The following is a 14,244-nucleotide window of genomic DNA, read 5'->3' on the forward strand; positions in this document are numbered from 1 at the left end:
ACTAACTCAGCCGCGTTATAAAAAAAAAAGCCCATAAAATTACTCGTATCAAGGATGGTATTCAAACATGTGCATTTTTCCACTCAGTGAGGGGCGGTGTTTCTATGCTATCCGCGAGGATTTCAAAACCTAATACTGAACGTTATCTGTCAAGTATCCTCTGCTACCATTGGGGACAACTAATTTTCTATCGAGGCTCTGAAAATTCTCATCTTTTCTTCAACTATCTGGTTTCAAAAGATGCTTCATGGTGGCAATGCTCTGTCAGTGCTAATCAATGTACAAAAGTTTTATCTCTGCTAATAATGATAAGCTCTGCCGTCCTCATGGTACTCCCAACGGATATAGAGAGAACCTTCGATTAGGAAGAGGTCAGATGGAACTTTACTCATCCGTGCAATTTTAGCTTGAAAGTGATTTAAACTATAGACGGTGGGGTATTCAGTTTGCAGATCCCCCAGAGTAACTCAGAAGTATTGATCGATAATTTGATAATCCCATTTTTAAATCGAATCTCGCTTGCAACATCCCGTTCAGAAATTTACGTTCCACAAATACACTGCTGGACAAAATTAACAGAACGAGTAGAAAACGCGGTGTAACTCGTGCAGCTTGCGATTAAGCATGACAAAATTTGTAATGATGGCGTACCGTAGAATGACGATGAAATGACGAGACAGCGAGAAACTTCAGACAGGTATAAGGGACATTTATAGGGGTTGTATAAGAATTACCAAAAAAGGTCATATTACAGAAGTCAATACAAGATGACCGAAAGTATGGTCACATGACATCAGTACGGCATATATGATCCCCTCCAACGGATAAATAGGCCTAACAGCGGTGAACCATGCTCGACATAAGGGTGTTTATAAGATTCTGTGGCAACAAATCCCATTCTTCCGCCTGCGCAGACCTTAGCTCACCAAGTGACCGATGAGTTGGCTGTCGGCGTGCAATGTGACGCCCAAGGGCGTTCCACTCATGTTCGATCGGATTTAAGTCTGGTGATCGTGCTGGCCAAGGCCTTCTCCGGGTATCATCAGTTTTAAGATATTAAGCTCTATGTGCAGTGGCGTTGTCGTGTATGGAAAGAAATTCTGGGCCAACCGCATCACTAAAAAAGTCGCACATACGGTTCAAGGATTTGTTTTCGGTACCTCTGAGCACTTACGGTACCGCTATCAAAAAAAAAAAGGAGGGGGTGCAGCCGTCGATCTGACCGACACGAGAACATCGTCTTCGCAGGAAATGTCCCTTTCTCTGATGGTGCATGGATGATACCGCGTTCCTCGTTGTCTCCACAAGAAATAATATTTAGAATCTGTTATTTGTAGGCTAAACGTGACTCATCAGAGAACAGAATTGTACCCCATTTGTCAGGGCTCCATGTCACATGTTCATTGTGGTCTCCAGGGTTCCCCTATATGCAGTAAAGGGGTTAATGGTATACAGACCTCCTTGCATTCACTCCAGTTGAATTGAGCCTTCTTAACACAGCCCGGTTAGAAATGTATTGAGTCAATACATTTCCTCAATGTATTGAATCAATGGTTTCCTATCGGACTTCTTAACACAGTCCGGTCGGAAACCATTGAGAAAAAAAATGTGTTGGTGGTCCTGCTAGTTAGGAACTTTATCTATGTAAATGGCAGCTCTTAAGGCACTGATATGGAAGTTCTTCAACCGCCCAGTCTCAATGATATATTATCTTGAACAGTGAGGCCATAATTTCAGCTCCACCTCGAGAAAATGTTTACTTTTTTGAGAGAGAAAATTTAAGAGAAAGTAACCGATATCCACTGGGGCAGTGTCATCCTCTGATTCAACGATATGTTTTAAATGTGGAATGCAATCTTTTCTCCTTTTTAATGTACCAATCCTTTCTTTTGACAAAACTTAAAAAAGTTCAAAATTAAACAACATTACGATTGCAAGATGGAACTTCAGAGCTTTGCATGTCTAATGCATTTCTTTTATATCCATGGCTTCATCTCATAAATCACAATGGACTGCTAACGTATACAAATAAATAAAATGATTTACAAAGCAAGCTAAAGCCATAATTTTTAACTTCTTTTGTATAAAATTATCAAACTGCCTCATTCCTCATCTATTTGAGCTGTAGCGAATTTTTCGATCTCTTTTTCAAAACTTTCTACTCTCTCATTAAATGCTTTATCATTTGATTATTGTTTACTCCAACCTCAACGTCCTCAGGGTTGTTAATTTATGCTTAATTTCTCTTTTCTGTTAACGTTCCCAAGGCAAGAAGCAAAAGGAAACAGATGGACAGACAATTTGCATATTTATTAAAGGAGTCTCTCAGTTTTCATTTGTATTGATCGAAGACATTAATGAAGCTTGATTCTTTAATTACCCAGAGATCATCTTGTCGCCATACAGCAGCTGTGACATATCACCAACCAGTAACACCTCCACCTGATGTTTGCTGCAATTCCCACAGGATAAAAGCAAAGTTATTTCGGGACTGTTAACGATCGAACACCAATAGTAGCGGGAGGTGTTTAGAACGCTTCACTTATTTAATGTAGAACATGGTTTAATTCAGCGTGTGACGAAAAGTGCAGTAAAATTTAATACTCAGATAACAACGGGGAAGTTTAATTATTAGAATTTCCAACGTACTTGGTTTTATCCGGGCTGTTTCAGATGTTCTGACCTAATAAACGTGGTATAGTGAATTGTGACCTAACTGAATTTCAATGCAGCAAATAGAACTTTCGTTTATGCTTAATAAATATCTTGTATAAACTTATACAGCTTAGGGTGCCTTAGATGCAATTCCCTCGCTGGTATCACAGTGGTAATAATCACCATCCTGCCCACACTGTGGAAAAGACACTTCAGTTCGAAGACTGTTAATAACGCCAGGAACTTCTCCCAGCATTTTTCACAGCTTGGATGAGTTAGTTGGTCTCAAGAGAGGGTATATCATGGTTTTTTCTCCCGGATTTCTATGCATCTTTCACTTTATCGAAGATATCTTAAAATTTTTATTCACAAACAGGGAAAGGATCATTGCAGTAGATGGGAGCATAATCACAAAACTTTAATCGTGGAGGAATTTACCAGCGAAATTCCATCCTCTTGGTTTCGTTATCAAACTTGTATGGTTTGGTCCTCAGTGGGCGACATACCACGGTACACACACTGTTGATCTTGACATGTTAAGCTCACATTTCTCTGGGCTTATCCTAAAGCTATGAGTCAGCTTCATTGCCCTCTTTGCTCAACCATAACCTCGGCTGGGATGATTGCACAAACAAATGTGCTTTATGAATTTTCGATGTTGTCATCATCTTAAGTGGTTTCAGGTTTGTATCTGTACTCTGTATTTACACAATAATGTTTTATTTCGGCAAAGGAGATGGACACCCTGTATTATTTAATTATACGTAAACTAGAGATGGGGTCCTCGTGCATTCTTACGAAGAATTATTCTTCTGTTAGTCTTTAGTAAACTAAGACTATTGTTTTCCAACCTTGCAGAGATTTTCTTCAAGACGTACTCGGAGGTAAAGTGAAAGAAACGCAAACATCTTAATGAACGGGGATGTCAGAGGCGCTCCGACATTATTAAAATTTAAATCTCTGACAACAACAATAGCGGAATGAACAAGAATGCAACAAATCATGTTTTATTCAGAAACAAGAAATCCTCCGCCTTCTAGACATTTTATTTACATAACAAGGTAAATGCATAAAAGATCCTATGAGCAGAAATCTCATTTGTGTAGACAGATGGGGAAAAAATGTAACATCCACAGTTCGCGAAGGTGTTTTTATATGCATCTAACGTCATCATCATCCTTAGCAAATCTTTATTGTGTTTGAAGAAAGAAAATGATAATTTTTATTCCTCCCAATATTAGTAGAAAACAGTATTGGTTTTATATAGAGATTGGTTGGTTATAAAGCAGTTTTCCACTTTTAAGAACTCGAAAACGATTTCTTGAATTGTAATCAATAAATGCTGGAGTTTGTTAAACAATGAAAATTAGTTCGAAGCTTGGTCACCAGGCGGCTAAGTGATTTACTCACTTAGGGCCTTATTCTTCGTCGGCAAGATTAAAAGATTGGAGCTGTAGCCTACCTTAAGTAGCTCATTTCAGTCAAGTACGTTTTAAAAATGTCTAAATTTAGATAAATTACGATAACACTCTTGCCAAGGATGGCAAGAGTGTTATCGTAACCCCTCAGAGCCCATCGAAGGTTAAAAATTGTTACATGGTTTCCTTGTTAGAGGAGAAATGCATTAAATATTGTAGTGTTTCACAGAAAGCTACCTAACTGCTAAGCCTTGGAGTGGTTCTCCATAGCCATCACAAAAAGTGATTCTGCATTCTTTAGAGATCATCTAGTGCTCACCATGCATGTCTTGTGTCTGGTGTTCCCTCGAGCACGGTACATAAAGCCTTAAATTGGCCTCCATCTGTTCTCAATAAAATCGAACATTTGCATCTATTGGAACCACAAGATTATCACAGCCGTTGTAATTTCGTCCAGTGGATGTTTGACCAAGTTGTGCAGGGGCACAATGGTTATTTAATAATCCACGTACGAATAAAGCGCACTTTCACATTGAGGAATCTGCGATAGGCCCAATTTGTCGAATTTTTGCTAATAGAAACATTCGTGTGCGCGTTGAGGAATCGTTCCACCCATTAAAGTTTACAATATGTGTGGATTTACTGCCACGCTTTTATTGATCTCTTTTTTTCTTTGAAACCCATTGACAATCGAGGGCATTTTGAGACAATTAGCGGCACACGACATTTTAGCTTAGGGGCATCCAACCGTTTTTGGACTAGGGCCCAAAAAGAAGAAGAAATGTTTTAAGTAGAGGCCAACATTGGTTCTCATTGAAAGCGACTCGGGGGCCAGACGGACAGTTCATTACCACTAAGTAAGCATTTTTCGAAATTTGTTTGGCTTCTTTGCCCTGAAAATTGAAGAAATTTTATAACAGATTGGACCTCAACCCTCTCCAGCATGCCTCTCGTTGTATTCACTCTAATTCAGCAACCGATGGATCTATAAAAACAAATATGCAATAACTTATGAGACGTATACAATATATGTATACATAATATCAAATCCCTAACTCGAATATTTTTGTGAGGACAAAGAGTTATTGACTGTCCCTCGTATTCAGAAAAAGGATTTGATAATGTGTAACAGATTTAATATTGGTGGCACGGCATCCATCAGAAATAATTCAAAATTCCGAATCCCTCTCAGTTTTATAAGAAGACAACGTCTTTCTTTCTTCTTATATATTTTTTCTTAAGAAGGTATTCGAACATGATTAAATTTTTAATTTATTATGTAAAATAATACAGCTAGTTGTTTTAATCATTTTAATAACCTGTCTGCGATCATCTAGCTATAAACAACGGCTTTAATAAACTAGATGTCAACCGGCAAGCCCTTCAAACGAGTGTCCACTCAAGTAACCTTTGCGTCAGTTGATACTGTTGGTTTTGAAAGGTGCTCCATTATATCATTAGATTCACTTAAGAGTCTTATTTAATAAGTAACCATTGGAGCAGGAAAGTGCTCTTGGCCTTCCTATCTAAAATTAAATAATTTACAACGTTAATCTAAATGAATTTAACAACTTTGTAAGTTTACTTCAACAAATGAACACACCCTCCCCTATCGTATATTTATAACACCTACAGAGTCCACTGGCAAAAGAAACCTCCCAAAAACATAAAAAAATATCGGCTCTTGTGTCATCAAACTCCTTCAAACGCCTCATCCTTTGCCAAATGAGTGGGTCACCTCAACTGGCAATAAACACCATAATTAAGAAACTATTTGCTAGTCGGGACTTCTCTTATATCTCAGGGTGATCTCTTGCATCCGATACAATAGTACTCTTTGGATTAAGAGAAGCTTTGATAATTATTTACAATTAGTATTCATTAATCACTGGCTGCCTTTGAGATTAACCTCATGATTGAAGTGACTGATGTTGCCATTCCACCATTATACGCGTAGGTGCTTCTAACATGAACAGAAAGAAGTCCTAGCAGCAACCGATTTCGGCTTGTAGTTCACTAGACATTTATCAGAGAATTTTGTGTTCAACAATAAATTGTCTCTCAAAGAAAGGACAAATATAATTACAAGCCAACAAAAATAATTCGAAATACAAGAATATCAAAAGAATAAGTCAGAAAAACAGTTTTAATACACTGCTGAACAAAATTATGAGAACACGTAGAAAACGTGGCGTAATTCAATCATTTTGCGATGAATCGGACAGAATTGGGTACAGTTCTGTTCTCTGATGAGTCCCGTTTTAGCCTACAAACAGATTCTAGTCGTTATTTCATCTGGAGACAACAAGGAATGCAGTACCATCCCTCCAGCATCAGAGAAAGGGACACTTACGGTGGAGGCGATTTTGCTGTTTGGGAAGGAATAATGATCGACTGCCGCTTTTCATGTTCTTGACAGGGGTACCGCAATTGCGCAGAGTTACCAAGAATAGGTCCTCCGACTTTTTGGGGGCAGTTGACCCAGATTTTCTTTTCATGCACGACAACACCACGGCACATAGAAGTCAAGTGGCTGAGGAATACCTGGAAACTGAAGATTTCCAACGACTGCCGTGGGCAACGCAATCATCAGACTTAAATCCGATCGAACATATGCGGAACACTCTTTGGTGGTCATCACATTGCACGCAGACAGCCAACTCCTCGGTCTCTTGGTGAGCTGAGGTCTGTGCTGGTGGAAGAATGGGATTATATCGAGCGTGGTTCGCCATTGTCAGGCATGTTTAGCCGTTGGAGGGGGACCTTACGTCGTAAGGTCCCCCTTTTCGGTACATCATGTGACCGAAAAGATGGTCACATGATGTCATGTGACTATCTTTTCGAACATCTTCTATCGATTTCTCTAATGTGACCCTTTTGGTAATTTTTATACAATCCCTATAAATGTCCCGAAGTTTCTCAATGTCTCCTCATTTCATCATTATTCTATGCTACACTACCATACCAAATATTGTCCCTCTTCATCGCAAGCTGCACGAGTATTTCTAATAATAATTAGAAACACAGAAAAAGACTGACTTTAATTTCTAAATAAAAACAATCTTCATAATTCTTTTCTTGTTTTGTTATTCGCTTTAATTTTGTTTAAACTCATCTCGCGCTGTCTAGCGGCATTTATACGCAACCCAGGAATCATTAAATAGAATAATTCTAGTAGGAGGGCAGATCAACGGGCGTAAATCTGGCCACGAATGATTACAACTTCAGTTTTCCTTAATGCGTTACTCACACAAACTTGAAAGTTTACGAGGCAAAGGTAGTTGTAGAATGGTAAACCGAAATTAATTATTTCCACTCCACAGTTGGAAAAATACACGCGTTCTATAATTATGTTAATGCTTAGTGGAAACTTTCGAAAACACACCAAAAAATGAAGTCATTAAGGACAAAAAACAAGTATCATTAAAATGTTTCCTAATTCACCCACGTAGCGAAGGGAAATATTCATTTATTCTCAGAACGATTTTCACCTTAATACGTTCACCACACACCCTGTTATGAAGAGCGCATGAGCATTATATTTTTATTGTGTGTAATGGCTAAAATATCATTTGCTATGAGAAGAGATAATCTAGCAGAAAATCTCCATCTTCGAAGTGATTTTAGCAAATTAAAATCGCTATCAAACTCATCGGTCCACTCTAGTTTTAATTTCAATTACAGACAGCAACTCAAAACAACTCCCAACAGCGTCTCGTTTTAATAAGAAAAAGTAATTAATATAATAGCTGAGATTAGTGCCAAGAAAAACATCGAGACGAAAACAGTTTATAAAGAATTATCTTTTTGGGGGACTGTAAAACCTTCGTGAATTGTTTGTTTCAGTGCTCACAGTGCATGATGGTGTCTGTCTCTTCTTAATTGCGTAGTCCATAAACCCAAACAAGGCCAAATAGCAATTAATTTCTTTATAGTAGAAAATAACAAATTTTAATGGACCTGCATCTCCAGCATTTCAATTATTTTCTCAAGAAAAGAATTGTTAATAGCTGCCGCTACTAACAATTAATTCTTGTTCCCGAAAACCTGACTTAGCGAATCTATTAAGATTCCTTTTCTTGAGGGTCCGCCTCTTAATAATACAATGATAACCACCGCTATTGCTTTATCAGAGACACGGTGGTGTACCAACGACCAACTATTTTAATGCAGTTCTACCTTTGTCGTTGTTGTCATAGAAACAGAACGTGATTTCGTGCTCTTTGAGATAGTGAACGTTACGCTGGTCCCATGCTTTATCAAACTTGGGAAAGTAGCTGCTTAAAAAGACCTCGATCTCTGTGGTAACCAGGAATGAATATTGTTTTCCATCTCTTCAGAAAAATGTTTGCCGTCAAGGTGTTTATTTAAGTACACCAAACGACTGGAAATCGCCAGGAGCGAGATCAGAAATGCGGGGAGGATGTTGTCAAGAAATACAAATCTATAATGGTCTCTTAGGTTGCTGCCCTTGTTTGGATTACTTGAGCACAAGAATAACGCAGTGAAGTCCTAGAAAACAGTCATTACCATGATTTTCATGAAATCATAATCAACAAGATTGGGTGTATTCGATGGGACGGGGTGGTTAGAATTCTTGCAGTAGCTGTTAAGACCCCGAACTCTCAGTATATCGTGTGTCTAAACGAGCTATGGTCGGTTTCCTGTTTTTAGGGATGAAAAACCAGAGTTTCTGGATTAATCAGATTTCAGATGGTCCCAGGCCGACTGATTCGGCCTGGGACCATCTGAAATCTTTTTCAACACAACGTGGGACGACAACGATCATAATCACTGTGCTGAGGGTCATCTTGGTGAAAGAATTTTGGTCTGTTTCTACTAAAGGGTGAAAAAAGTTCACTTAGCATTCTTTCCTCAGAATTAATTATCAATTAATATTAATTGATATTAATATTAATATTAATTAATTAATATTAATTAACACTGATATATATATATATCATAATTAATAATAATTAAAAATAATAGCAATAAATATTAATGAATTCGTATTCTTTCTTCTGACGCAATAAGGAAGAGGCAATAGTTCTCATCAAAGATGACGCTGAGTATGCAAGCAATTAGAAACTATAAATTTGTTATTTTTCATCCGAAAACAAGGTCGTAAAAATAGAACGAAACGTATGATCTCATTGTTTTTATCCAAAATTACCAACTTATCTTCGTTATCATATTCCACAGCTGCTCATATTCTACAGCTGTATCTTTGACTAAAAACCCCATGAGCAGTCCTGACAGCACGTCTGCACTACTCAGAGCATTTCATGTCTGACTGCACAAGGCCTTTTCATTATTCACTATCCTGAGCACAGTACCACATTGTTGATAAGTTACTCTGGGGTTACTACTACTACCACCAATGTGCAGTACCTTACATTTGTCAATATTAAACTTCAACTGCCATTTTTCAGCCCATCGACCCAATTTTCCTAGATTTTGTTGCAGTAGCTCACTCTGATGACTGTCATTAACCACCCTGCCAACTTTCGTATCATCTGAAAACTTAGGCATTCAGCCTGATATACCTTCATTAATATCATTGATAAATATTGAAAACAACAATGGACACAACACTGAAGATTGGAGAACTCCAATAATAATATTGGTTCACGAAGAGCCCACTGATAACCACTCTCTATCTTCTTCCACTTAACCATCATTTTATCCATAGCAGCAACTTGCTCTTAATACCACATTTCTCCAGTTTGTACAGCAGTCTTTTATGTGCAAAAGTATCAAAAGCCTTCCTGAAATCCAAGTATATGATATCAAAATTATTTTTTTGCATCCAGTTCCTTGGTCATTGATTCATAGTAACCTGTCAGATTGATTAGACAGGACTGCCCCTTGACAGATTCATGCTGTGATTGTAGTAGCTGTGATTGTAGTATAACTGCATGCCTGTCCAAATGGTCTTGCATTACTTCTTTAACTAGTAAATTGGAACAGATATAGTTAAGCTAACAGTCCGAAATTATTCAATGTCGTTTTTTTTATCCTCTTTATGAATCGGGAATATATTCGTACACTTCCAGTCCATAGGGACCTCTTCTGAATCCAAGGATGCTCTCATAATTATGGCTAAGGGTTTGCTTATTAACTTTTCTGCCTCCCTTCTTATAACTGGATAGATCCCATCCATCTCAGGTACCTTACCTATGTTTAACATCAAAATTTCTCCTCCACTTTCCTTTCAGTTATCACAAAGTCATTTAGCTGCTCGTTAGAGTTTAATAAACTTCTGGCATCCTCACCCCTAAAGAATTCCTCATGTGTGAATGTAGACGCAAAATACCTATTCAATTTGTCCGCAATCTGAGCAGAGTCATCAACAGTTAACCCATAGACATCAAGTGGCCCAATGTGATTTAGTTCCTTTCTTCTACTGTTAATATAAGCATAGCAGTCTCTACAACTAATATAAGCATAGAAGTCTCTGCTATTTTTCTTTGCATTATTTGCTAGAGCCTTCTCTTAATCTGTCTTAGCTTGCCTAACCTCCTTTGTGACTTGATTACATCTTCTAAATTGATAAAATGATAACGTCCAACAACAAAGTAGGACTTGTGGTTGGAAGTTATGACTGACAACACAATCCGGGAATCACTGATTCGGTTTGGTTTTGGTTTTGGTTTTATTGGCTCAACCCCAACCGAACACAGAGTGCCTGAGGAATGAATCATAATGCCTGATTCGGGTGTAATATAGAAGACCATCTACACTACTGGATTTCTCTGCTACTTTTAAGAAAGAAAGAAAGAAAGAGAGCAATGCCACAGACTTTCTTTTTAATTATTTATTTTTTACTAGAAATTGGTGGGAAGCCTTCTAAAACGCATTCATCCACTCATTAAGACCAAAGATCTTCTAACCCAATATCTATTTTCTTAATAAACGCATACTATGTTCTGAACTACATGTATCCCATTACTTGTTGCAGGGTATATAGATCGGCCCATTACATGCGAGGTTTTTATGGTAAACTTACCACTCTATAAAGTGCACGAATGCTTTGAAGTAACACCTTTTGGTTATCAGTGCCTAATGAAAAGTTTTGGTTTTGGTTTTATTGGCTCAACCCCAACCGAACACATCATGTAAGGCCATCTACCACCTACATACAAAATGGGGGCATTATATGAACCAAAAATCTTACCGGAAACTATCTTGAATAGATTGCCTTCTTAATCTAACCCTGCACTATTTTCCTAGCACGTCTAAAGTGCACGGGACGTTGTGTGTCATATCATCATTCTATATACACTCCAAAACCTTATCTCGTGTTTCAGACTGCTCGTCGCTCATGATCTTTCATTATGACGTACTCTACACCGGATATTACAAGGCCTGGAATACATCAAACGGGATTAGATCTTTCGTAAACAACGAAGGAATATTTCTTTTTCTTTCTTGTTTGCCTTCTGTCTTCAGAAGTGCAGATAGGCTTTTTCCGTGGATATCAGCGTATCGTGTATCAGTCATCTTTGTCATCACATCGGCGATGACCTTCGCTGCCTATCTATATTTAAGACATCCGTGTTGGTAGTGTTAATCCTTCAAGCATGTCATCTGCAAGATTAAAGTAATCTTTCCACAGAATTAATTTTAGCGTTGTATAAAATGTGATACGCCATACTTCGTTTATCAGTCTCTGTAAACCATAGAATTAATTAAAAGTAATTATAATCGTGATGAAAGGTCTTAAGAGAGAAAAATAATAATAAAAAAATGGCCAATATGAACAACTCCTGGTTACTATTACAACCAGAAAGGTTGCCATAGTAACAGCGTATCGCTGTTGTCCTAGCAACTTATCATGTCAATTATCATACAAATACAAACAACTCCTGGTTACTATGACAACCGGAAAGGTTGCCATAGTAACTGTTTATCGCTGTTGCCTAAACAATGATGATCGCCGTTGCTTAGCAATGATAATCACTGTTGCCTAGAAACTTAACAATGATAAATTGATAATGATCGCACGTTCTTCATTAACTGCTCAGCAAACGGCGATTTGTTGATTGTTGATTACTGTTACTATGCCAACGCGAAATTTACAGAAGTAATCACCATGTAAACCTAATTTCGTAATTTTACATTTACAGAATGTAGCTACTTTTTGTGAAGGAAAGCAATCTAGCTCTTCTTTTGATCAATAAGCAATGTTGCGTATTTTTGGTTTATTTTCCAGTGAACATCAACCGATCGTACCACGGATAACCTAAAAGTCCTTAAATTCAAACAGACAAAGCGACTCCGTGTAATCTATGGACGAAACATTAATTCTACCGAACATTTATAGGCGATTCATTTGCAGGAAGTGTTCTATAGACCTTCGGACGATGATAAATGTTTATCTCTAGTCCATAACCGTTCTCCAAAAGGTTCTGCTTCTCTGGTAAGTAATTATTTGAATTAATGATACCGTCACGGTGAGCGAACAAAGTCACGGTCAAACATGATATTTATCGAAATTTACAGAAAGTTTGAAAAGTTTGCCTCAAACGAACTGTTTGAGCTTATGAAGGATTATATTTCCTTAACGATTTCTATTAGACAGTAGGTCTCTTCAAAATCATAACTAGGCTTGTACAAAGTATTAGTTCAGTTTTTATTTTATTAAAAACTGACCTATAAAATGAGGATAAGAATTAAATTTTAAATTAAAATCAACTGAATAAGAACTGATTGCCGATACTTGAATAAAACAAACATCTTCTAACACCCAGTTTCCTTTAACTTTTACACTCCCTTAAGTAACTCTCTTAACAAAGTTAAGAGACAGCTTCTCGTGCTTTAACATCCTTTTACGGAATTCAAAATGCGAGGGAGAACAATATCCTTCCGCTCACTGATTGGGCTAATGGAAGAGGACAGCTTGGCTAGTGCCACTTTCGTCTGATGTTGACGTTCTCTGTCATTAACACCTACTTGAAGAGGAACTTCCTCAAGAAGCTTAATCTCATCACGAGCATCCATTTCGCCTCGAGCACCTGCGGCAATAATCTTCTTCGTGAGCAATTACGATCTCCAGCAAGGGCTTCAGGTGTCGGACTCAAATGTTTAATTGTACCCGGTTTAAAAAAAAAGAAGAATATTCGCGCGTCTGCGTCGCTATAGCAACGAACAACTTAATTACTTGTTCCGTGGTAGGGTTGAACAAACAATAGATGAACGCTTCGTCTGTTGTTAAAAGAGGTTGGTTGGTTGGTGTGGATTCTTTGAACACGCTAACATGGCCTTAAATCAGCGTACTAATTGTTGACAATACAACCGGATGTCATCACCACAGGTTTCCGTGACAACCACCGGTCTGAGATTTGCAACCGCTTCGTTTTTAAATTAATTTATGTAAAGTGCTGTAATATAATTTGATGATTATAACGAGAAGAAAACTCTCGGAATTATTTTCTTATACGAGCTATGATTATTTGCTAAGAGTGCACCGTCTAAGGCCTCCTATTCGTCCATAAAGTACAACAGGTAGCACCAAAAACCGGGAGATTAAGCTGGCCTTTATCTGTCAACTTTGGCATAACCCACAAAAGCTAACGCAATAGACAGTTTGCTTGCCTACGGGTCTTAAGAAAATGGAAGCAAGAGCCAATTAGTTGTTGAGGAAGGTCACGTCTAATGCTTCTAAAGAGAGTGTTGTATAGACTGACTGGGCTCCAAGGCTGAAGTCTAAGAGTAGCGAGAGAGAATGGCATAGAAAAAGACGCAATATAAGATTAGTTTTTATTGGATTAAGTTGTAATCCACAATTATTTAGGATAATAATATGTTAACAGTAATGTTTTCGTTGAAAGAGTTATCTTAATTGAAATGGAACCTGAACTTAACTAAAATTTTCAATAAAAGCTTATTTATAACACAACCACGATAAGAAATTTAACCTTAGATTTTTTTCTGTGAAATAAGTTTATACTATAAACACAACACTATCAGTTTAAATTGTTTTGTTCATTAAGAATAAAAATTTTATTTCAAAAATAGATCTCTAAAGTCACTTTCCATGTTTAGCTTTTTTTAGGAGTTGAAAAAATACGAGCAGACGACACGACAAAGTTTTCAACACTCGGTTGCTACATTAACAATGCAACAGCTGTGTTGAAAACAACAGACAATAGACACTCTTTTCTTTTTT

Source organism: Mastigoproctus giganteus, chromosome 2, assembly GCF_048544385.1.
Source record: "Mastigoproctus giganteus isolate SK-2022 chromosome 2, ASM4854438v1, whole genome shotgun sequence".
Lineage (NCBI taxonomy): Eukaryota > Metazoa > Arthropoda > Arachnida > Uropygi > Thelyphonidae > Mastigoproctus > Mastigoproctus giganteus.